Raw genomic sequence first — 23,985 nt, 5'->3', positions numbered from 1 at the left:
ATAAGATGATCTTCTCCTGTAAGTAATAGGTCATCAACATAAAAAAATTAAAATGAGCACATCACCATTAATACATTTAAAATAGGGATTTGGATCAACAACATTCTTAATGAATTTTAATCTCATAAGGTACTTGTCAATTCTTTCATACTAGGCTCGGGGAGCCTGTTTAAGTCCATATCTGCCTTCTTTAATTTGCATACATGAAATTTTGTATTATGAACTACAAATCCTTCAGGTTATTCCAAATAGACTTCTTCTATTGTTCCATTTAAAAATGCAGTCTTAACATCCATTTGGTGAACCGTCCAACCTTTGGCTCCTGCAATGGCTAACACAGCTCGAACAGAGGTATATCAAGCAACAAGTGCAAAAGTTTCCTCATAGTCAATGCCTTCCTTCTGAGAGAATCCTTGGGCAACAAAACGTACTTTGTATTTTTCTATGCTACCATTTGCAGTATGCTTAATTTTGAACAACCATTTGGAGGAAACAACTGATTTTCCCTTTGGTCTAGGAACTATATCCCAAACATCATTCTTTAAAACGGAGTGGTATTCCTTTGTCATAGTATCTTTCGAGGCTTCTTGTTTGAGGGCTTCATCAACATTGGCTGGTTCAGAGTTAGGAATTTCACTCATTAATGCATTATATGTTAGTTTGTGGGGTCTTTTGCTTTCTTTGAATGTACCATCAAGCACTGCAAAGTTTTCAGCTTCCTTCACAATTTTCCTAGCTCAAAGTAGTTGTTTTCTTTTGTAGAAATTTTGATTTTCATCATGATACTCATTCTAAATCTCAGATTCAAGTGGATTTTCACACAAGGTGTCTTTAGGACATTCTAACTGAATTTCAGAAGTAGAATGTATATCCCTGTTTATGATTTGACTTTGATTGTATAACTCATCATAATTCTTTGCCCTTTTAAAGGGCAATATCTTCCTCAAATATTACATCTCGACTAAGTTTTATTTGCCTTTGTCTAGGAATGAATTTTCTATATGCCTTTGAAGTTTCACTATATCCCACAAAGATTCAGTTTCTTCCGAAGGGTTCTAATTTTGTTCTCTTCTCTTTGGGTACATGAATGTACACTCACCAGCCAGAGATCCTTAGATGGCTTATGTCAGGTTTCTGTCTGGTAAATGTCTCCTTAGGTGTTTAGTTATCAAGATGAGAATCTGGACATCTATTTTGAAAATAACAAATGCTCTAGATGCTTCTGCCAATCTAGATTTTGATCAAACATCATGGATTTTGCTGCATCCACAATAGTTCTATTTTTCCTTTTAGCTGCCCCGTTTTGTTGAGGGTTGTAGGGTATAGTGAACTCCCTCTTAATCCTTGAACTAACACAATATTCTTTGAACAATTCTAAAGTGTATTCTATCCCATTGTCAGTTCTCAAGGTCTTAATTTTCTTTCCGGAGAAATTTTCAGTTAGAGCTTTGAACACTTTGAATCTATTTAGGATTTCCTCAGATTCTTTACATTTTAGGAAATATATCCATGTTTTCCTTGAGAAATCATCTATGAAGATTACATAGTATAGGGCTCCTCCTTTGGAGGGTGTTGACATAGGTCCGCATAGGTCAAAGTGGACTAGTTCCAATATATTTTTGGTTTTGCTTGAACTAGTGTGGAATGATCCTTTGGTGTTTTTACCTAGAGTACATCCTTTGCATGTTCCATAATGTGAGGAGTTTAGTTTGGGTAGTTCGGTCACCAATTTATCCATTGAATTTGAGGCTTGAAAGTGTATGTGCCCTAATCTTTTGTACCAAATTTCATTTATGTCGGGAGATTCAAGAATGAGAGCTTGTTTAGGTTCGGTACACAGTTTATATAGATAACCTTGCCATATTCCTACAGGTTTAGCTTTCTTAAATGTGGTGGATTGATGCCATGCCAAAACTCTCCCATTCATGAATGTGATTCGATATCCATTGTCTTCAAGAGCCAATATAGATTTAAGTTTCTTTTGATTTCAGGTACGTATAGTACATCCTTTAGTTGAATTTCCATGTCTGATTCTAGTTTGATGGTACAGGTCCCTACACCTTTTATAGGATGTGAAGAATCATCTTCGATGGTCACTTCTTCATAAGTTTCTTCTACCATAGTTTCCATCTTTTCTCAAAATCTCGTAGTATGTCTGGATGATCCGCTATCAATTACCCAAGTGCTTGATTCGTTTGATACTTGATTTGATAGTGTTGAATAAAATAAAACCTTCTCAAATTCTTCTTGTGAGTTTACTTTTCCAACATGGGCATAAGATGCTTGTTTCTTTGTTCTGTCAAGACAGTTTACAGCATAGTGCCCATATTGTTCACAGCTAAAAATTCGAGTTGTGAAGTATCTTTTCTATATTTTCCTTTCCCATGAGAATTCTTCTTTCTTTTGCAGTTCTTTCCTTTCTTTTGGAGTTCTTCCTTCCTTTCTTCTTCGTATTTGTATTAAGAACTTGTATGTCTTCATCTAAGGATTTTTGTTTGATTCCTTCTGGTAATAACCTGGCTTCTTCTTGTGGATAGTCAGATCTTAGTCAGTCTAGTTTTGGGAGTTTTGATCTTGCACTAATGCCTTGTTTGAATGGTTTCCATGAACTTGGGAAGCCACTTAGTGCTGTTAGAGATAATTCCTTACTGTCTATTTCATGCCCAACATTAGACAATTGATTCCTTAATTCTATAATTCTCATAAAGTAGGCATTTACGGATTCACCTTTGTTCATGCTTATGTGATTCAGTTGTGTTTTTAGTGCAAGATTTCTTCCAGTATTATTTACCTCAAATGTGTTTTCTAAGGATTTGAGCATGAGGTATGCAGTTGTTTGTTTTGCTAGAATAGGCATAATGTGATTCCTTACGGAATCCACTATTAATTTCATAGCTTTCTTATTGTTTTCAATCCATTGTGATTTTTCTGGCTCATTCTCAAGCTCAGTACTTTTATTTTTAACAAATGAGTCTACCTTGTTTTCATCTGATACCATCATGATTTGTAGCTTCCATGCTGTGAAGTTATTGGTTCCCTCAAGATGATTTTTGAGTCTTATTGCACTTGTCATTTTGAGATGAATGAATTTGATAAGTTAAAGGTATGCAATCTGAATTCTCAAGTTTAACTTTGGGTTTATTATAACCGTAGCTCTAATACCATGTAAATGAATTAAACTTATATCAGATTGTATGTTCTTTTATTTGTTTTGATCAATCTTTAATGTCTGCAATAGATGTAATTCGCACTGTATGTTGAAGCACGATCTGCTGGTAATATAGACTTCAAGTCTATGTTGAAGCACGATCTGCTGTTAATATAGACTTCAAGTCTTACTCTCAATTTGCAGTGATGAATCTGATCTGTGATAATGTCAATCTCTAATTCTGAATCTCGACCTGTAAGAACACACTGAATTGTGACCTGTAAATGCAAATATAAATTGGATAACAACTTGCTGAGAATAAGTGATGATATTGGTTATCGATCTGCTGTAGGTATTGATCATTTATTGAGTTCGATGTCAATACCACAATAAATGATGCACATATATATTGTCTTCAATAGATGCCTCTCAAGATCGGTCATGATCTTTCAATACAAGAGTCACGATTTGTTTACTGATTTAGTTAGTATTAACTAACTAATCCGATCTCATACAAGATCCGATAAGTTAGTTAATACTAACTAATTCTGACTGTTTTATATATTCAAATTGATCGATCTGCAATACATAAATACATTGTGTTTCATCTTAGTTGTGCTTGGTCGGTATCTGATTATACACACACACACACACACACACATATAAATATAGATATATATAATTTGCAGTCTTGGGAGATCTGACCGACACTATTCATTGACAAACTTCAAATACAAAGGCACACAAAAATGGTGTTTAGGCAAAGACTAGCTTGCAAAATGATGAAGAACAAGCTTGGAATTAAAAAACCTTACCTTTAAAAGCCTTTTGAAAAGATTCAATGCAAAAACGCCTCAAAATGGAGCATATATGTGGTGAAAATCATGCCCAAAACAGGCTGTTTTTGCCCAAATGCATACGTAAAAACATATGCAAAAGCTCCTAAAATAGCCGCCTGTGCCTTATAGAGGAAACGCAAGTTTCAAACGGGTTTCAAGAAGGCATTAATATGTTACAAAAAGCATGCATTCCTCCCAAAAATTGCTGCCTAGAAAAGGTATGGTGTTGTCAAGCCAAAAGGCTTTTTTTGGAACTTGTAACACAGTTTGAAATATATGCATTCCCTTTGAAAATGGCCAATCGCCACTCAGCCCTAGATAAAGAAAAACACAACTTTAAAGGGAAATGACATGTATAAAAACATGTTCAAAGTCAAGAAAAATCGCCACGATATAAAATGAAGACCAAAACGTACCTTTTGAAGGCAAACACGTGGACTCTTGTATACGTAAAATGGTTGAAAATCACTACTTAAGTCTTGAATGCATTTTTTGGACACGTGCAAATTGAGAAATATATGTAATTGAGAAATATATGTAATAGGATATAAAATCACCACTTTTGCTCTAAGTGGAATTTATAAGTCAAAACACATTTCTTATGAGCATTTGCATATGTACAAATGATATGGAGTTGGCTTAAAAATCGCCACTCTTGCCTTAGACTTAAAGGAAAGAATTTTGTTTAATCCAAAACATATGTATTTGGGACCAAAATCACCACTTTGAACTAAAATGAATAGAGAACTCATTTTAATTCTACATTTTAAATGATGATTTAAAAACACATGCATTTAATTATTAAAAATGAACTTTAAATACAATAACATATGCAATTGCATTTAAAAACCGGACTCTTAATGATGTTGGAACTGAAAATTTATTGAAAGTGGATTTTCATGAGGATATATGCAATATTGAATAAAATCCCACTTATACACTTAAGTTGACTCATGTGATTATATTTAATATTTAACTATAGTTTTAATGAAGTAACGTGAAAAATAAGTTATTTTCATAAAACATAAAAATTTGTGGCTAAATCAACTCAGAATGAGTTGAAACCTTAAAATGGACCACAAAATCCACTTTAAATATCAAATATAACTTTATACCGTGCAATTGTCAATAAAAAAGCTAATTTTATTAGGTTTTCAATAAAAATACACAATTCACCTGAAAATTCTCACTTTTTCTTTCATAACTTGAGCTAGAGAACTCCGATTTGGACCTAAGTTAGCTCGAATCGAGTGGAATTTCAAGGGCTATTCACCTAAGGCAAAAACAAGACCACAAACTATTTACAACATAAAGAAAAATAAAGAAAAGACAAGAAAGTTAACCAAAAATAGAGTGTTTGCAATGCGAGAAGGAAGACTTTTACCTACAAACAATTGGAGATAAGCTCAACGGAGAACTTTCAAAATAACACAAATGAATTGTTTTCATGATGCCTCATGAGTGCGTTAAACAAAGAGGATGCACCTATGAAACCATAAAATTGCATAGGGTTGCCTCAATTTTATGATGTCAAAATTGAGGACAATAGAGTGAAAATGGTAACAGAAATGTTGCGATTCATGGGGATCTTGAGGGTTCACCAAGTGGACCTCAAATTGGAGAAAACCTGATGGTAAGGAGAACTTTGTGTAGTGAAAGAATTGATGAAGAATCTGTCCTGAGGAGAAGTCATTTCAAGACCAAATGTAAAATGACAAAAAAATGTTGCAAGGTGTTCGTTGACAGTGGCAGTTCAGCTAATTTGGCATCATAGGAGTTGGTTACAAATTTGTAGTTGCAGAGGTTGAGACACCCTAAACCCTATTATGTTTCATGGATTAAGGATGAGCATAAATTGTTGGTAAGTGAGCAATGTGTTGTGAAATTCAAGATTGGAAACTACTTTGATGAAGTCTTGTGTGATATTATGCCTATAGATTGTTGACATATTATGTTCGGTAAACCTTGGCAGTATGATAGACATGTTGTGCATGATGGTAGATTGAATCAATATACTCTTTGGGTGAATGGAGTGAAGAAAACATTATTTCCTCTTGAGTTAAAAGATGAGGTAAATTATACTACTGTTAGAATTTGCATGGTCAATGGGAAACAATTTGAGAAGGAGATGAAGAACAACCAAGTTTGTTTTGTTGTAATCCCTAGAGGGTCGAGTTGTAATAGTAATGGCTGAGTGACACACAATAGTAATGGACAAGTGACAAAATAGTAATGGCCGAGTAACAGAAGACAGTAGAGACCAACTAACAGCAAAAGCTGACAGTGTTAGCTGAGTGCCAGCGAAAATTGAAAACTCGTTGAATGAGTACAAGGAGATTGTTGTAGAAGATATCCCTGATGGTTTACCACCAGTAAGAAGTATAAGTGATTGTATGGATCTAATTCTGGAGCTAATTTGCTAAATAAAGCACCATATAGATTGACACCTACTGAGAATGAAGAACTTAATAGACAAGTACAGGAGTTGTTGCGAAAACGTTTGATCAAAGAAAGTTTGAGTCCATGTGTTGTACCTATTGTAGTGGCACCTAAGAAGAATGGAGAATGGAGAATGTGTAATGACTCCAGAGCCATTAACAAGATAACAGTAAAGTATAGGTTTCCAATGTCGGGGATGAATGACATAATGGATTGTTTAAGTGGAGCAAAGTATTTTACCAAGATTGATTTGAATAGTGTTTATCATCAAAGCAGATGATGAGTGGAAGAATGCTTTCAAAACAAAAGATGGTTTGTATGAGTGACTGGTTATGCCTTTTGGTTTGACTAATGCGTTGAGTGCTTTCATGAGGTTAATGAATGAGGTCCTAAAGATATTTTTGGGAAATTGTGATTGTTTACTTGGATGATATTTTGATATTCAATAAGACTAAGGATAAAGCAATTCTGGAATGGCCTACACCTGAAAATGTGGGTGAGGTAAGATCATTTCATAGTTTGGCTAGTTTCTACAGAAAGTTTATAATGAATTTCAGTTTTGTTTGTAATGCTATAACTGAAACTATGAGAGGAGATAAAAAAAGATTTCAAGTGGACACATGGAGCTGATAAGAGTTTTGAGATTTTGAAGCAAAAGGTTGTTGAGTTACCTGTATTGGCTTTACCTCATTTCCATAAGGTATTTCAAGTTGATAGCGATGCAAGTGGTAGTGCAATAGGAGTTGTGCTAAGTCAAGATGGTAAACCTAATGCTTTCTTTAGTGAGCAGTTGAATGATGCTAAAAGGAAGTATTCTATGTATGATCAAGATTTATATGCTATTGTCCAAGCTTTGAAGAAGTGGAGACATTACTTGATTCTTAAGGAATTTGTGTTGTATACTGATCATAAAGCTTTTAAGTATTTGGGAAGTCAACATAGATTGAATCAGAGACATATGAAGTGGGTTGAGTACTTGCAAAAGTTTCACATTTGTGATCAAGCATAAAAGTGGAGTTACTAACCGTGTTGCTGATGCATTGAGCAAAAGACATTCTTTGATGACCAAGATGAAGGTTGAAGTTCTTGGTTTTGATTAGAGGGAGGAGTTGTATGGGACCCTGATTTTTCTGAGACATGGAGAGAGTGCAGAGCACCGAATCTATCAGATTCGAGTAAGCGTGATGAGTATTTCATTCAACAAGGTATGTTGTTCAAAGGAATTCAATTGTGTATACCAAGAAGTTCTATGAGGACTAATTTGATTAAGGAAAAACATTGTGGTGGATTAGCTGGACACTTTTGGTATTGATAAAACATTGAGTTTTCTTAAGGATAAGTATTATTGGCCACAGATGTATAAGGATGTTCAGAAGTTTGTAAAGAGTTGTGGAATTTGTCAAGTTGCAAAAGGACTAAGTCAGAATATTGGATTGTATAAACCTATTTATGATCCTGAGAAACCTTGGAGTGACATTGGTATGGATTTTGTTCTTGGATTACCTAAGACAACAAGAGGGTATGATTTCATATTTGTTGTTGTGGATAGACTTTCTAAAATGACACATTTCATACCATGTAAGAAGACATTTGATGTAGAGCATGTTGCAGAGCTTTTCTTCAAAGAGGTTGTTAGATTGCATGGATTACCAAGAAGTATTATCTCTGACAGAGACAACAAGATTGTTGGTTATTTCTGGAGGACTTTGTGGAAGAAGATGGATACTAAGTTGAAGTTTAGTTCTACATTCCATCCACAAATAGATGGGTAGACAAAGGTTGTGAATAGAAGCTTTGGTAATTTGTTGAGATGCTTACTTGGAGATAAGTCGAGTAATTGGGTATTGGTACAAGTTGAGTTTGCATATAATAATTATGTGAATAGAAGTACTAAGAAAACACATTTTCAGATTGTTATTGGAATCTAGCAGAGGTATATCAAATTTGAGGGATGTTGTTGGTGAAGAGAAGATAAGTGTCTACTGATTTTATGAAATTTTTTTGCATAAAGAAGTAAAGTTGAGATTGGAACAAAGTAATTAGAAGTATAAGGAGAATGCAGACAAGTCTAGGAGACATCATGTTTTTGAAGTTGGATATGAGGTGATGGTTCATTTGAAGAAAGGTAGATTTCCTATTACAATAAGCTCAAAAAGAAGAAGTTTGGTTCTTATAAAATCTTGACAAAGTTCGGCAGTGGTAATGTTTATGAAGTTGAGTTACCTGATCACATGGATATATCTCCTATATTCATTGTTTCTGATTTGTATGAGTATCACGAGTTAGATTATGAAGTTGTTATACCAGATGATTATCCTAAGAAGCAAATGGAAGAGGTTGAACAAATATTGGATCAGAAAGTTGGTAAGAGTACAAGAGGAAAAGATTACTATGAATATTTGGTGAAGTGGAAGGATAGACCAGTTGAAAATGCTACATGGATTTCTCAATCTAAGTTGGATTCAGCTTGGGTTGTGATACTTTCATGATTCAAAAGAATTATTTCTTTCAAACCCGGTTGTTTGATGTAGGTGCATCCTGGGTTGCCTTGCCATCATGCTCATCATTGTGCATTCTGTCAGTTATTGTCGAGTTGCAGTTCTTGCTAAGTTCTTGTTTGGCCAAATTCCTATTTTGGCCGAGTTCCTACAGTGTTGGTCTAGTTCCTATTTTGGTCAACTTCTTGTAGTGTTGGTCGAGTTCCTCTTATTGTCAAGCTCCTTCATGTGCCAAGTGAGCTAGTTGGTTTGTTGATACATGGTTCCTTCTTTGACCAAGTTTTTTTGTGTTTTGTTCCTATTGTGAGCTGACTTGTTCATTTATTTCAAGTCATAGATTAGTGTAAGGATCATGCATTGGGATAGGTGAAGACCGTTATGAGTTCAACCTTCTCTTATGTAAAGATCTAGAATCTTTTGTAAGCCATTTTGGCAAGCATAAGTAGAGGTGTCTAGGCTTAGGTTACAGAGGGCTTAGAGAGTTGGGAAAGCAATGTGAATGATCATAGAGGAGCAAGTCTAGAGTTAGAATTTACAGAGATCGTGGATCTTGAAGTTGAGATTTGTAATCGTCTTGTATTTGCCACAACTCGGAAGGCCTCACAGCAGGTCATGTTTGCGGATAATTTGATGAATCATTAAAGATATTTGTTGATTCTTCTCTCCTTGGTGATGTTATCTGTTATTTTCTTCCGTTGTGTTAACTCTGCAAGGTGTTTGGATTGTTCAGTGTGCCTCTGGCCCTAATTTTCCAACTATCCTTGCGTCACTTTCACTTATAGTCTTTGATGTAAATTGCATCCCTATGGTGCCTTAATTATAACTTGCTTAGTTTTAGCGTAATTTACATCAAATAATGTTGATATTCAATTCAATTGTGTTCAAACAACCTACATTTAATAGAGTATTACCAAGACAGTAGCCACTCAAGGCATTGATTACCAAAACCCTAGATTAGAAATCCAAGAGCATGTCACTTCTCTGATAGGATTCTGCGATCAGTTATGGTCAACGAACGAGAATCACCTTGATTTCCCTGCACTTCAAGCTCCGCTACATCTAGGTGGGTAGACCTTCTCCTCGAACCTAGTCACTTGGTTCAAAGCCTTTCTATAGAAAATTTAAGCTTTGGAGAGTTTTCGATTGGCAAAGCCTTCAAACTCAATCAAAATGAAACCGAATGCTAAGTGTTTGTATTTGAATGAATTGTATAAGGTTTCAACCGTGGATTTGAGGTTTGTAAGAAGGAAGTTATAGATTTTCTAACTTCAAATATAAATCCAATACTTTAATGATAAAAAGACCAGTGCTTTAGATTATTTCGAAAACAAGATCAACTACAATGAAGATTATATCGTACAACTTTACAATGTTCTACGGACATAAACTACAAACAGTCTAATAATCAAGATGCGACGGATCAACTATATATATGCAATTCTACACTAGTCTAGATTGCACTTTAACTCCTAAGGCTGGGGAGAGACTAGAGACATATTCAAAAACAATTAAATATTTCACAATATATGTGATGATCGAGTTTTAAATGCCATAAATGACCATGTCCACTTATTTGACATAAATTGTTTATGAGTTTTTTAAAAATAATTATAAAGGACAAATCAATTACAATTTAAATCTCCGTGCCTTTAATAAAAATAAACATAGGGTTTTTTATTTTATTATTAAAATAAAATATTTGAATTCATATTACAAAGCCATATTAAAGCTCCTTATCCCTCCGTACAAATGAATATATGAATGTTTCTTCTTTTTAATGTCTTTTTTGAATGTTTCCTCTTCCACAAATGAAATACTCCTTATTTATATCTCATCCAATAGAAGACGTGACTTTTCAAAAAGAACAGCCATATCTTTCCAAAAATAAACAATAATATTTCTTTAAAACTAAATGACTTTTCTCGTTAATGACTTTCCTCTAACACAATCAGAAAGCTTCAAATTACTTTAATCACTTAAGGTCACCGCTAGAACTAACTTGGTATACTGCAAATGTTCTGAATCAGATAAAATTGACAATAATGATGTGGCAATATTCTGATATCTTTGACGATGATTCATTAACTTTGTAAGTTTATTAATTTCTCTAGAGGGATCTAATATTATTGCTTCATACGATGTTCCTTATAAAGTTTGCTTGTTATTCAATAGTTATATCACTTTATTATATGAGATTTTAATCACACCATATAAATCACCATAGTTTCGATAATATTTCCTGAGATATGCTCCATTGTATTCGTGCTTGATCAAACTCATGATATATACAACTCATTGCTTCATATTATAGCACATTCATATTCTTGCTCCCTTTCACCCTCTAAATGCCACTCCAAATAGGAGGTGAGGGATCGCATTCAAAGTGTCATAACACCGGGTGATGCCCAGAAGTCTACTCCACAATCGAATGATAGCATAGCCCAGTCATGGTTCAACAGTGTTCAAGAATTAAGAACAGAATCGACAGTACAGGAGAACCCAAAGCTCAAGGCATTCGAGCACAATTATAGGCTTGAAACATGCACTCGATACTTCCATTTGCATACCGCTTGGAAATCAAAACAATATGATTTTTTATTGTTGAATGCTACTCTGCCAATTGATTCGACCATACTCTGCACATCAATATTTCTGACTGAGATCGCAATGTTTCATTCCATCGAATCCTCCTTACAATCATTGCTCAACAACATTTGCATTGTCGTAAGTTTTTGCTCCTGTGTTGTCAGGAAGCATTTGGTCTTTATTAAAATAACTTCAATCTTTGACACATAGACAATGAATTCGTTGCTTCAATAAATCTGTTATCCTCTATTTAAATCAGGTATTCAGTATATGGTCTGTTGAAGTTACATTTCCTCTACAACTTTGTTTGACATAAGCAATGTCTTTCTTTGCATATATATGTTATATGTCTCTATGTATTCCATATAAGCCTTAGTATTTTCCTGAAAACTGAGTTTAATCTTTAAGTGGATGCATAGAGTTTTAAGATTGGTGTTGTATAAAGCCCACAATGCTTCAATGATTGTTGATGTTATCATATCTTGACTCTAGTATCACTTTGACTGGCTTTGACTGAAAAAGATATGTTTGTTGCTTAGATAGTTAGTAAGTACCACCCTAAGATTAGCATCATTTGAACCTACTATCAACATGTTCTTGATTGCATAAATTCAGCCGCCTGTGATACTTTGAGAAGCCTAAAACTATAGAAATGTAAATGATCAATAGTCATGACATAAATGGTGTAAAGGATGGAAAAACGTTAAAATTTGGAGACTAAATTTTAGGCTCCATCAATGGCTCTTGTTGGGGACATATGCCCCTTGTGGGCATATTGAGATTCCAGCTATCGAGGAGCAGACTGAGCATCCATGCTTAACATGATGCAAGGTAAAAATTGGGTGGCCTGAGGCCCCCAAAGAATGAACCCTGCTTGTATCCTCTATCAAACACCCTATTTTGATCATGCAACACTTTGAACCTTGTTGAATTAAATTCATCATTCTTATAGACAATATCCACTTCGTTAATGCCATCTTTGGTGTCTGACTTTTGTTTTGCCTTTAAAAGGTTATCAGGTATACTTTGATCCCTACTGAATGGAATATCCTCACAACCATGCATGTGATCAGCTATATAAACATCTAGATCAGGGTTTTGAATATTTCCTTGCACACAATCTGCTACATTTCCACACTCCATATGTTGTTTCTCTTTAAATGATGGTTTCAAAGATAGCTCACATTCTAAAACTATTGTCTCTCTTTCATCAAGAGTTTGATTAGATAAGACACTTAGGAAATTTTCAGAACTAATCCCCATTGCACTCTCCTCATTACACCTATTTGATTCTGTATCAGCTTCACATGTTTGATGTATTTCTGGCTCATAGGACGAACTGAAAGATGTCTCATCTTCTAAATGCACATCTGAACTCAAATCTTGAGTTTCGTCATCTTCAAAACTGTCACTGGTCATACTATCCTCATTATGATGCTGATGGACTTGATTGCATTGAAAATCTTCCTCAAATAATGGATTTAAGAACACGAAGAACTCAGACATATCTCTATATACTTCCTCTTCGAACAATGGATTCAGGAACATAGAAAATTCAAGCATATCTTCATGAGAGCTTTCATTCAGACCATCAAATGTTTCATCAACAAGACTAATATCTTCATCATCTCCTAAAACTTCCTTCCATTCATACACCATATGCAGTTCTATTTCATCTTCACAATTTGATTCCTGGGAATTATTATCTCCTTCATCTAGTACCACTTGAGAATGCATTGATCCATCAACTTGCTCACCATGGTGAATTGAAAATGAAATTTGGATGATTTCTTTCAACATGTTTATGATATTCCAAATCTAACAAAGCTTAAATTTCTTCCACAATGAGAGAATCATCCTCTTCATTTCTACATCCATTGTCATTTGTTGGCATATGAATATTATAATGGGCAGATTCTCCTTCAGGCTGACCAAAAACTTCTTCTCCTTTCACATTTGAAAGATCATTATGTTCCTGTAGCACTTCAGCATATCTTTCTTTATTTCCATCACCTTCCTCCAGTATCTGAAAAAGAAGCTTTAGATCAAGATCATTTGGTGAGACTCCCAACTCAAAAAAATTCTTTATAAATTCTACGTACGAGGGCATGACGTCTGATGGTATCTCATGATAAATGTTTGTCATCCTCATGTACAAATGCATCGAAGACTCCCCTTCAACTCTCTCTAAATTGAAAAAGGCATCAAGTGGAGACATGTCAAGATCCTCTTCCATATTGCAGCTTTGGGCTTCATCTAGTTCATAACACACGTTATCCTCCGCACTACGATCATGAAATTCATATAGGAACCATTTGTTTGAATTGTTTCCAAGATGAGATACATTGTGTAGGTAATGATTCATATGCATGTCTCTCATCATCCTTCAATCATCTGACAAACAACTTCATAACTTGATCCTCTACGCAAACCTCATAGTCCTCTATGAATGTATAAAATGCATTCAAATGCCGAATTGTTGATTCATCCCATTCTCCATGGAACTTTAGTAAAAGTTGTGAAAGATTTGGGGATAACTTGATAGGTTCATAATCGAAATTGCTGAAATCCAATGGCTTGATGCCATCCGGAATAAAAGGCTTTCTTTGAAACGATCAATACATTTGAAAAAACTATCCACATCCCCTTCTGAGTCTTCTCCCTCAGTAGAGCTACCAACTGAAATTGTATCATATAGAGTGACCACCTCTTTCAAGGAATGTGTTGATCTTTCGGATTCCTACTTCCAATAGAGTACGCTTCCAAACAAAACTATACAATTATTTGTTGATTCTGGTCTACAAAATTTGAAATTCTACGTAACTGCACAACACTTGTTGTGAGCAACTCTCCTCAGTAGAGTCGCCAATTTGTTGGTTCCCAAAACAACAGATTGGAAATCTAAGAGCCTGCCACTTCTAAGATAGGATTCCGCAATTAGTTCTAGCCAACGAACAAGAATCATTTTAATTCCCCTCCACTTCAGGCTCTGCTAGACCTAGGTGGGTAGACTTTCTCCACAAACTTGGTCACTTGGTTCAAAGCTTTTCTATAGCGAATTCAAGCTTTGGAGAGTTCTTTGGTTGGTAAAGTTTTCAAACTCGATCAAAATGAAATGAATGTTGAGTGTTTGAATTTGAATGAGTTGTATAAGGTTTTAACAATGGATTTGAGGTTTCTAAGATGGAAGTTATAGATTTTCTAACTTCAAATATAAATAATAAATCCAATACTTTAATGATAAAAAGACCAGTGCTTTAGCTTATTCGAGCAACAGAGTCAACTACAATAAAGATTTTAATGTAAAACTTTATAATGTTCTACCCACATGAACTATAAACAGTTTAATAATCAAGATGCGACGGATCAAATATATATACGCAATTCTAAACTAGTCCAAATTGCGCTTTAACTCCTAAGGTCAGGGAGATAGACTCGACACAGATTCGGAAACAATTAAATATTTCACAATATCTACGATGATCGAGTTTAAAATGCCATAAACGACCACGTCCACTTATCTAACATAAATTGTTTATGGAATTTTTAAAATGATTATAAAGGACCAATGAATTGCATTTTAAATATCAATTCCTTAAACAAAAATAAACATAGGGATTTTTTATTTTATTATTAAAATAAAATATTTCAATTCATATTACAAAGTCATATTAAAGCTTCTTATACCATACAAATGAATATATGAATGTTTCTTCTTTTTAATGTCTTTTTCGAATGTCTCCTCTTTCACAAATGAAATACTCCTTATTTCTATCTGTAATGTCCCCTTTTTAGCATTCATAGCATGATGTTGTTGTTAGCCTATTTCCCCACGGTCCCGTAGGCTAACTAGGACATTAAAGGGGCTTAGAGGCCATTTGGCCTAGATAGTTTCAGTTGCAGGCCTTTCTGAAGGGTTTAGAGGCAACTTTGAGCATACTTACTATTTATAGTAAGTCATCTTGCGCATGGGTGGACATCCAGTGGCAACGGTATGTCGATGGTAATTGTTTAAAATCGACAAGAAGACTTGTTTATCATTGACAAGATTTGTTATGCATTGATAAAGCTATTTTATAAAGTTAAATCTAAATATTTAACTTTATTAATGCATAGACTATAGTTTGTGGGAAATATTTAAATTAAAAGTCCCCTTTATTTTATAACACATTGGAGACATAAGTTACATAAAGGGAGTTATGTTTTATCCCACATTGAGAAAACAAAGGATGGAGCTCTTGTGAGAACACTATAAAAGAAATGGAAGAGCTTCTTTTATGCATGGTTGGAAATATCAAAGAAATTGGAGAATTTTCTGGAGGTTATGTCTCAATAGTTTGAAGGACGAAATCCCTTCAAGCTGAAAATCTTGATGCCATTGAAAGATATGGTCTTGAGATTCAACAGGGTAGCAATCCGAAAAAGCAGAAACGAAAAAGCAATCCGAAAAAGCGGAACCAAAAAAGCAGGCGGAAAAAACGGAATCAAAAAAGCAAGCGGGAAAAGCGGAACTGAAAAAGCAAGCGGAAAAAGCGGAATCGAAAAAGCAAGCGGAAAAAGCGGAACCGAAAAAGCAGGCCGAAAAAGCAGTTCGAAAAAGTAAAGCAGCAAGGGGCAGCATTGAAGGAAAATTATTACAGCCATCTACAACCAGGTTCCCTTGTTAGTATTGTTTTTTTTAGGGTATTATAAGTTTCAGCTGTAAGTGTGCATTATACCAGCATTGTCATTTTGGTAATCCATATAAATGCCAAAGTCTTGACCATATTTCATGAGCATTGTATTAGAAATTTGATTGCAATAAAAAAGATAATAGTTGCTGGTGTCATTTAAGCAATTCAATCTCATTATTTATCAGCTAGATAGTTTGCATACCAACTGTTTGCAAAAAATGCCAGTTGGCTGTAGGTGTTCTTTTCTCATGCTTAGATCATAATATATGCACTGAATATTGTCAAAATTAGGAGCACACTCATGTTAGGTCATTGTGTAGTTCATTGTAATCTTCTATCACTAGATTCTCATTGATGCAAATTGGGAAAAAGTCATTTAAAGCAAGCTGAAATACTATATCAGTCATATGTCTCTTGCATGTGAATTGTTTGACAAAATTCTTTGAGCCTTCAATCAGCATCTTTGAGAGCAGATTTGAGGAGGGTTATTACAGTGGTATCAGAGCTTGCTTGCAAAGTGTTTGACGAAATGTCAAACAACTGAAGTATAAAGATTTTTGGTGTTTGAAGAAGTTATAACCTATTGGGGTCATTACAGTGGTATCAGAGCTATAAGTCCTGCCATCCTGTGGAGGTCTTATAGGGAATTTGGAATAGCCAAATAAAGAGAAAAATGTTTGACAAAATGAATGCCGGTCCAGATCAGGGAAAAGGAAAGATTCTTACAATTATTAGACACCTTAGCACAGGGACAGCAATCAGCAGAGCAAAGAGCACAGGAACAGAGTCAGACATTTGAGCTTATGATGCAGATGATGGCTTGTCAAATGGGGTTGAATGCTAATGTGGGTGGAGGAAATAATCAGAATGGTAATAATTAGGATGGGGCACATAATGGAGGCGAACAAGTTGGGAACAATTTCGGTCATGCACCCGAGCAAACTAGGACAATGAGTTCGTGGCCCATGATTCATATATTTCCTCCTAAAGCTCCAGAGCAGCCCATACCAGAGCCCCAGATCACTGATATATAGGACCAGCTGAGGAGAGATTGGGAAGCCGGAGGTCCAGATTTTATTGCTGCAATTACCTTTAGGGAGTATATAGATGTGCGGATGAAGCATATGCCACGTGGACATGACAGGAACCAGAGCTATGAGCTACAGAAGAAAGTAGGGAAAACTTCAGTTACCATATTATGATGGCTCGGGGAAGTCTACAGCAAGAGCTTGGGTTCAAAAGCTTGATACATACTTTCAAATGAACCCTATGCCTGAGAAAGAAGCTATTAAGTATGCAGCAATTCACCTGGATGGGTTAGCACACAAGTGGTGGCATCATGGTATGGTCACTATGGGTCATGCACACATTACCTCATATGTGGAGTTTTCAGAGAGACTAATTGAACACTTTGATAGGCCTAAGGATCATACCTTCCCTTTGACAGACAGAAACTTGTATGAGGAGTTTAACAGACATGCAGATTCGATACAGGGAGACTTCAGCACATCTTCAGGTAATGGTTTATCTGCATCATCTTCACAGGCAGAAGGGGTTTCAAATGTTGTGCAGGTTGAGCCAGTTGCATCAAAAGGTGATATCATAGGCACACCGGATTGCATGATTGACACAGATAGTGATTCCAGTATAGTTGGGCTGGATGAAGTTACAACAGTTGAGGAGACTGTCATGTTTGAGGATAGTACCGTTGATCAGAAAGTGAGCATTTAGGACTTTGCAGAAAATGAGTATCAAGCACAGTTGGATGCTTCTTCACATGAGATAGAGGCTAGTAGCTCTTCACTTGGTTTGGCAAGCCAACTGAAGACAAGGGACAAGGATATTGTCGTGGCTTTATCTCATCATGACAGGATGTATGGATTGATTGAGAATCACATTAGGATGATTCAACTACAGGAGAGACAAAAAGGAGTCACAACAGGTTCTTGTGACGACTTACAGCAGATCAAGGAAGGCATGGAGGCAATGAAGGTAAGTTACATACACCGACTTTCAGATCGCGATCATCTCCTTAATCTTGCAGGGATCTATTTAGATGCATTGAAGAAGAAGGAGGAGGAGGTTGACCAGCTTTCTCATGAGCTAGAGGATACTCGGAATTCCTTGGTGTGTATTCAGTTGGCTCTCTAGGATTCTGAGAAACATGTGGACGAGCTTTGTCTTGAGGTGAGCTCAGTTCGGGAGTTAGCGCTTATAGCAGGGACTCAGTTTTCTTTTACAGTCAGGTCACATGTTGATGATTTCTCAAAGATGACAGAGTTTACAGGAGAGTCCCAAGATCTAATTATTACAGACGACACTCAGGGGGATGTTGTGGATAGTTTTGAGGACTTAGTTTCCTCAGCAGTTTCTTATGGTACGGAGGGGTTGGACAGCGATGCTATAGTTTTTGATACTACGTATGTTGATATGAGCTTTGGAGTTGATTCGCAGGATATGGATGGTAATAGTCTAGAGACCAGTAACTTTGAGGATGCTCCTTTAGATAGTGCGTCAGAGGAGGTTTGTAGGAGACAGTCTAGCCAGTGCCATCATGTGTCTAGTCAGTTGAGAGTTAGTGAGCGAGACATTTCTATCGCTTGCCAGCATTTCAACGCTGCTCGTCAGTTGTTAGCAGTTTATGGATTGGGTTGTCCTACTAGTGATGAGCAGGGAGGCAGTTATCTTTCTTTGACAGAGATCCACTCTTTATGAGAGGCTATTCGGATTCTGAGACAGGATTATGTGCAGTTGGTAGCCAACAGAGATTATCTTATGGAGTGGGGGAGTATAGCATATGATGCATTATTGGCCAAGGAAGATGAGGTGAGTGAGCTTACTCAGCAGCTCGAGGTGACTTCTGAGATTCTTGAGAGTACACAATTGGCTTTCAAGGAGTCACAGTTTCATTTGGCTAAGGTGACCATGGAGTTAGAGCGACTGCAGTCTTTACTAGATTATGTACAGTCACAAGCTGTGGTGTCTAGTGATCCGAGGATGTACATGGTCGAGATTGTCAGAGACAGTGGAGATGGGGATGCATCCACCCTTGATACTAACATTGGCATATCGGTTCCATTCCTACTAGAGTCAGGTTCAGTTGAGTTGGGTGCTATAGCAGATTGTTGTGGTATACCTGACATGGTGGTGGCCTCTAGTAATGATGGCTCGGAGACTAGAGATGTTGTATCAAAGATCATGTGTGATGTTGGTGAGCCGGCAGTTAGCATGGTTCCTGCTAGTGATACTATTCCCTTGGCGATGTCTTCGGAGGTAGTAGTCAGTTCCAGCTTGGTTAGTGATCGATTGCAGTTAGTTTCATCTGGGTTGCAGTCTGAGCCACTGACTAAGATTGGCGCATTCTATCGGCATTACACTGTGAGGTATGCTCATCAATTTACCTTTGATGACCATGTTGATGAGATGATGATATGGAGATATACTTTGATTCCTAGTGCTTGTCATCAGTTATGGGATGGTTTGACGCCACAGGATGAGAGTTGTGATGGGCATGACATGGCAATAGGTTCTGCGGTTGATAGCTTGATAATACATGACTTAGAGCAGGAGTTTGGGAGTGATGCTTCAGCGGTTGTTGTTATTGATTCTACTCCTTTGGCTATGACATCTCCTGACTTAGCTAGTGATCAGTCACAGTGGGTTGTATCACTTGTTCATGGTGAGCTGTTGACTGGGGTTGGTTCTTTTTATCAGCATTATACTGCAGGGTATGTACATCAATTAGCATTTGATCCTTGTGTTGAGGAGTTGGTGACAGGTAGATTTGGTTTGGGTTCCATTTCTTGCTGTTTATCTTGTGATGTCTTTTCACCATCAGCGGTGCATGGGAGTTATGGTTATGAGATAGTGGCCCGTAATCTACAGAGTTGTGTTAACTGCAGTAGATGTACAGTGTGTGGATTCTTTGTATTTGGTGCAGTTTCATGTGGGAGTGGTCACCATTGTTGCAGAGTTGGATTGTACATTCCATATAGACCAATGGGATGCGTTGATGGTATTTACTATGTTGGCAATTTGGGTTATGTACTCTACTTGGGTTCTGATATTTCGAGAGCTTGTTTCTCATGGGTTCCTGACTTTGGAGTTCGGGTGAGTTGTATTCGCCAATTTGATTATGGATTCCTCTTGGTTAATTTTCAGAGGTTGTTGCAGGAGCCTATGTTGACTGACAGCAGTATAGTTCATGACTACATCTGGGATCCAGGTGGATTGATTGGTTGTTGTTCGGCCATTGCTTGGGGACAAGCAATTTTGGGAAGGGCGGACTGTAATGTCCCCTTTTTAGCATTCATAGCATGATGTTGTCGTTAGCCTATTTCCCCACGGTCCCGTAGGCTAACTAGGACATTAAAGGGGCTTAGAGGCCATTTAGCCTAAATAGTTTCAGTTGCAAGTCTTTCTGAAGGGTTTAGAGGCAACTTTGAGCATACTTACTATTTATAGTAAGTCATCTTGCGCATGGGTGGACATCCAGTGGCAACGGTATGTCGATGGTAATTGTTTAAAATCGACAAGAAGACTTGTTTATCATTGACAAGATTTGTTATGCATTGATAAAGCTATTTTATAAAGTTAAATCTAAATATTTAACTTTATTAATGCATAGACTATAGTTTGTGGGAAATATTTAAATTAAAAGTCCCCTTTATTTTATAACACATTGGAGACATAAGTTACATAAAGGGAGTTATGTTTTATCCCACATTGAGAAAACAAAGGATGGAGCTCATGTGAGAACACTATAAAAGAAATGGAAGAGCTTCTTTTATGCATGGTTGGAAATATCAAAGAAATTGGAGAATTTTTTGGAGGTTATGTCTCAATAGTTTGAAGGACGAAATCCCTTCAAGCTGAAAATCTTGACGCCATTGAAAGATATGGTCTTGAGATTCAACAGGATAGCAATCCGAAAAAGCAGAAACGAAAAAGCAGTCTGAAAAAGCGGAACTGAAAAAGCAGGCGGAAAAAGCGGAATCGAAAAAGCAAGCGGAAAAAGCGGAACTGAAAAAGCGGAATCGAAAAAGCAAGCAGAAAAAGCGGAATCGAAAAAGCAAGCCGAAAAAGCAGTTCGAAAAAGTAAAGCAGCAAGGGGCAGCATTGAAGGAAAATTATTACAGCCATTTACAACCAGGTTCCCTTGTTAGTATTGTTTTTTTTAGGGTATTATAAGTTTCAGCTGTAAGTGTGCATTATACCAGCATTGTCATTTTGGTAATCCATGTAAATGCCAAAGTCTTGGCCATATTTCATGAGCATTGTATTAGAAATTTGATTGCAATCAAAAAGATAATAGTTGCTGGTGTCATTTAAGCAATTCAATCTCATTATTTATCAGTTAGATAGTTTGCATACCAACTGTTTGCAAAAATGCCAGTTGGCTGTAGGTGTTCTTTTCTCATGCTTAGATCATAATATATGCACTAAATATTGTCAAAATTAGGAGCACACTCATGTTAGATCATTGTGTAGTTCATTGTAATCTTCTATCACAAGATTCTCATTGATGCAAATTGGGAAAAAGTCATTTAAAGCAAGCTGAAATACTATATCAGTCATATGTCTCTTGCATGTGAATTGTTTGACAAAATTCTTTGAGCCTTCAATCAGCATCTTTGAGAGCAGATTTGAGGAGGGTTATTACAGTGGTATCAGAGCTTGCTTGCAAAGTGTTTGACGAAATGTCAAACAACTGAAGTATAAAGATTTTTGGTGTTTGAAGAAGTTATAACCTATTGGGGTTATTACACTATCCCATTCAATAAAAGACATGACATTTCAAAAAGAACAATCATATCTTTCCAAAATTAAAAAATAATATTTCTTTAAAACTAAAAAACTTTTCTCCTTAAATAATGACTTTCCTCTAACACGATCAAAATGCTTCAAATTACTTTAATCACTGATGGTCACCGCTAGAACCGGTTTGGTATACCACAAATGTTCTGAATCAGAAAAAATGACAATAATGATATGGCAATATTCTGATATCTTTGATGATGATTCATTAACTTTGTTTGTAAGTTTATTAATTTCTCCTAAGGGATCTAATATTATCGCTTCATACGGTAATCCTTATAAAGTCAGCTTTTTGTTCAATAGTTACATCACTTTTTTATAAGCAATTTTAATCACACCATATAAATCTACATAGTTTCGATAATATTTCTCGAGATATGCTCCATTGTATTCGTGCTTGATCAAACTCATGATATATACAACCTGTCACTTCATACTATAGCGCATTCATATTCTTGCTCCATTTCACCCTCTGAATGCCACTCCAAACAGGAGGTGAGGGATCGCATTCAAAGTGTCATAACACCAAGTGATGCCCAGAAGTCTACTCCACAATCAAACGATAGCATAGCGCAATCATGGTTCAACAGTGTTCAAGAATTAAGAACAAAATCGACGGTACAAGAGAACCCAAAGTTGGAATGCATTCGAGCGCAATTGTAGAGTGGAACTATGCACTCAATACTTCCATATTGAATACCACTTGGAACTCAGAATAATATGATTTCTAATTGTCGAATGCTACTCTACCGATTGATTCGACCATACTCCGCACATCAATATTTCGAACTGAGATCCCAGTGTTTCATTCCATTGAATCCTCTTTACAATCATTGCTCAATAGTGTTTGCATTGTCGTAAGTTTTTGCTCCCGCATTGTTGGGAAGCATTTGGTCTTTATTAAAATAACTTCAATCTCTGGCACATAGACAATGAATTCGTTGCTTCAATAAATCTGTTATCCTCTATTTAAATCAAGTATTCAGTATATGGTCTGTTGAAATTATGTTGGTTAACAATTTGTCTCCTTATCTTTTCCGTTCATACCTTGACTCTTAAACAGCCCAATGACTTGTGGAGGACAAAGAAGTTAACAACAGAATGGGTCAGTGTAGTTATCTATCAAAGACCCCTAAATTGAAAAGTACAACTCCCTTTTACATGCAAGATTTGCAATGAATTTTGTCTTTCAAGTTTTGGGGGTATGCTCTTAAACAAAGAGCGGCGGAAAAGGCAAAAACCAAGTTGCCCAACACTTTATGCAACTCAGACAATTAAAGGGGGACTAACTCAGAACATGCAATCTATTCTGACCTAAATGCAATAATTGGAAACATGCATAACCAGTTATGACAGCAAGAGGAAAAGAAGAGATGGCAAAATAGGTAATTCCCAGACTACACAATTAGCTGATGTTTTGACAATACTCGGATTGTCTATTCCTCAGCTACTCCATCCACCAGTTTCCAGCCTCCTTATGCAACAAAATATACTAAACACAAACTACAACGTACAGTAGAGAGAACAAAAGAGATGCTTATGCTAAAGAAAGTAAGACATACAATCTGTTGAATGAAGGAAACAAAACCAAGTTCATTTACATTCATTCAATTTTCTACAATAGCACATTCATTTCATACTCCATACTGAAACTAAATGAACAACAAAACTAGAAATGAACTCAGAGTCACAGGCATTAGTCCCAGCTACAGGGGTTTGCCCAAAAGTAATTTTGTCAATCCTATTAAATTCTCAAAAGGTTACATTTATAGGCCTTCTCAAAATGGTCGGTTACAATAGATGATTTCTTCGCAGATCATCTCTGAACAGAATAAACTAAAAATAGGACAAGCTTGGATCATTGTCCGTTATAGAGACTGACAAAATGCCATGAATGGCTACAAAAAGAAAGAGAAGAGGGAGAATGACAGGTGTCTGGAAAAGCATCAAAACATCATGTCTTCTTAGGAGTAACTGCCTTGGCC

General features: G+C 36.1%; 1 protein-coding gene and 1 pseudogene across 8 annotated transcripts in view; both read right to left on the bottom strand.

Moving 5' to 3' along the window:
• LOC149563916 (putative RNA-dependent RNA polymerase 1) overlaps positions 1-9,538 on the bottom strand; it is a 38,180-nt pseudogene extending 28,642 nt beyond the window's left edge.
• The window catches only part of LOC149563915 (Methyltransferase MT-A70 family protein), a 140,920-nt gene that overhangs the window by 50,589 nt on the left and 66,346 nt on the right, over positions 1-23,985 (bottom strand). The gene's annotated exons all lie outside the window — the stretch shown is intronic.

Source organism: Cupressus sempervirens, chromosome 4 (assembly GCF_028749045.1).
Source record: "Cupressus sempervirens isolate cs-2001-9-10 chromosome 4, ASM2874904v1, whole genome shotgun sequence".
NCBI lineage: Eukaryota > Viridiplantae > Streptophyta > Pinopsida > Cupressales > Cupressaceae > Cupressus > Cupressus sempervirens.
The sequence above is the reverse complement of the archived record's forward strand: the minus strand, read 5'-3'. Positions and strand labels throughout refer to the sequence as shown.